This window comes from Morone saxatilis, unplaced genomic scaffold, assembly GCF_004916995.1.
Source record: "Morone saxatilis isolate NCDOM2014 unplaced genomic scaffold, NCSU_SB_2.0 Contig8, whole genome shotgun sequence".
Taxonomy (NCBI): domain Eukaryota; kingdom Metazoa; phylum Chordata; class Actinopteri; family Moronidae; genus Morone; species Morone saxatilis.
The window spans coordinates 27,771,389-27,774,442 of NW_023340257.1; positions in this window are offsets into that span (position 1 = coordinate 27,771,389).

Sequence of the window (3,054 nt, forward strand, 5' to 3'; positions counted from 1 at the left end):
GTGGGTGGTCATCTGCCTCGACCTCACCACAGACACGCCCTTAGCCAGAACTTTTGACAGTGACGGTCTTTATGAATTATACTGACCAAATCTGAATTGTATTGAATTTAACTGTCTAGGAAGAGTTAAAGTTAAAATTGTGATCACGATCAGCAATAAGTGGGTTACACCTTGGGGATAAAAAGTAAAACCACTCTGCCCCCTGTTCAGTCTGTTAGACTCACCAATACCAATAAGGTTTATTCACACTTGTGTTAAGCAAAACCACGTTCCGCCCCGTCAGGTTCCGTAGAACTACGATCACCCAATAAGTTAGGTGACACCTTGGTGGTTAAAGCAAAACCATGTTTCCGCCCCTGTTTCAGTCCGTGGAGTTCACCAATTCATTGGTGAAGCTGGTGGAGGCTGGTGGTTACCAGCCACCGCAACAACCAGCACATCGGTGGAACCAAAACAGGCTGCAGGTTATGGTCATTGCACTGGTTAACAAAAATTTATTGAAAATCAGAAATCTGCCGACGACCTTCTACTTGCGAACATCATCGAACCGTCAGCAGGTCTCTGGTGGAGCTGCTTTGGGAACAGATTGGCAGCGCTCCGATGTTTCTGCAAAGCCGAGCGCCCGTCACTTCAAAAGGGTCGCCAACGGCGGTGTTCAGGACTTGTGCAAGGAGACGTGGCGACGCGAATCCTTGCAGATGTGCCTGCTGTCCAGGGATGCATGTATTAAGATTACATAACCAAGACACTCGAACACAGCATCTGGTGGCACCACAGAAGAAAACGGCATGAATAGATTCTTTCCACGTTCTCTTCAACACCGTGGCCAGCCGTTCGCAACTGCCTGCCTGTCGGACGCAAAGGAGTAATCTTGGTGGTTTCGAGGTTGGTTGGGACAAACACAGAGACGTACTACCTGAAACGACAACGCGGTTTTACTCCGAAGCTCGGTTTCCCCACCATTTTAAACCATAATGAAAAAGTTTAGTCTGGTAGCACCCAGGAACTGTTTATAAGGAGTCCGGTCTAGACCTGCTCTATTTGAAAAGCTGTCCTGAATAAAAGAATCTACCTGGGATGTACACAGGACAACAGGTTGTCGTAGGGCCACACAGGTGCTTCGGTGTGTAACACTTGGCCTTGCACTGTTAATGTGAATTCAGTTCCAAACCTTTGACCCCCCTTTGGCTGGCTGAGGAGCTACGGAGTTGCTCGCTGGTTGGCGTGGGTTTCCCTCCGGCAGAAGCTTCAGTTTCCTTCCCACATTAAAAAAAAAATAAAACTATGTGGGGCGTCCTGGTAGATCTGCGCCCTTTGTGCCAGGGCTTAGCTCCCTGCTGCAGGCAGCCAGGGGTTCGTATCCGACCTTTGACCTTTGCAGGCCATTCATCCTCCTCTCCTGTTCTCTCTCTCTTCTCTCTCTCCTGTCTCCTCTCTCTCTCTCTCTCTCTCTCTCTCTCTCCTGTCCTCTCTCTCTCTCTCTCTCTCTCTCTCCTCTCTCTCTCTCTGTCTCTCTCTAAATAACCCCCCCCTTAAAAAAAATAATAAACAATAGAGAAATAAAACAATCGGTGTGATAAGATTCCCCTCCCTGAACACATTACTATTGATATTCAGCCCTAATCAAAGCGAACTAATGCTCACCGAATTTACATAATTTAATAAATATATTAACAGTATTAAAACTTGAATAACAGTTTTTCTTTAAATAAACATATATGCGAGCCTCTAGTGGCACGAATGTTAAATAGTATAACCTTTAAAGGGACCTGTTTCTAGTGGACATGATGGTTTCAGGACAACTGGCATTGATTTTCAATCAGAAACTGAATCGGATTATGGACTCTGGACTAGGAAAGAAGCTGAATTTCAGTTATGCTGCGAATAATTAGCTCGTGTTTGTTTCCTGTTTCAGAACCAGGCTGAGTACAGTCACATTACCCAGAATCACTTAGCAAACCTTTAAACTGTGTTTAAACCCAAAGACCAAGAGGACAGACGCGTGTCATGACCATCGGTTATTCAGCAACATTTTCACTCTCATGAGAACAAATATTTACTTCCATAAGGCAGCTGAAGGTTTTTCTTGCCCTATTTCCTGAACTTGATTGCAAAACATGGACAGAATCTAGTTGTTTCATGCACCCAGAACTGCCTCCGTCCTCGAGCTGTGGACTAATAACTGCTGACTGTCAGGGAGGAAGTCCACGCAGCGAGTGAGGTCGGATGGATCAGCACAACGTCTTGGTTTTGCCTCACAGTCAGCTGCTAACTTAGCCTCGTGTATACTGGACGATACATACGGCGCTAGGGCTCCGCCCACCGTTCCCCCTCATACACAGAGGACTAATGCGTCTCACTTCAGGTCTGGTGCCGAGAGTCCTTTATAACCACGACTAAAGTAAATTATTAAGTTTCTTTTAGTTAATTAAAGGTTATATATATGAGATATTAAAACATTATATTCTCTATGTACAGACAGAGTCACATGGCTGTCTCTCTCCCTCTGCCTGTGTTGTTCGCCAGGGGCCTCTCTGTGGTTTGTTTCCATAGCCGGTACTGCTTTTCCGACTGAAACTGCTGTTTTTATCATCTACGTCGGTGAATTAAGGATTTATTTCCACCAAACCAGAGTTGGTGATTTGTTGGAAACACTAACAGAGATCGAGTTTTAATGAGTATATTCTGTTTCTGCTTCCAACTTTAATGAAGCTTACGATGATCTGAACGGTAAGATCTGTGTTTGTGCTCTCTGGAGTCTGGTGGAGAGTGATAGTGATATTACGGCTGTTTGTGGTTAAACTAAAGGTCTATCTCTGTAGGATCCTTTCAAATGCTGTCAGACACTTCAATAACAACCTGAGTCTGTCAGTGGAACAAAACTACTTACTGTTAGTGGAACAAACAACACACTGTTAGTGGAACAAACAACGACTATGTTAGTGGAACAAACAACAACTCTACTGTTAGTGAACAAACAACGACTACTGTTAGTGGAACAAACAACGACTACTGTTAGTGACCAAAACAAACAACTACTCGTTAGTGGAACAA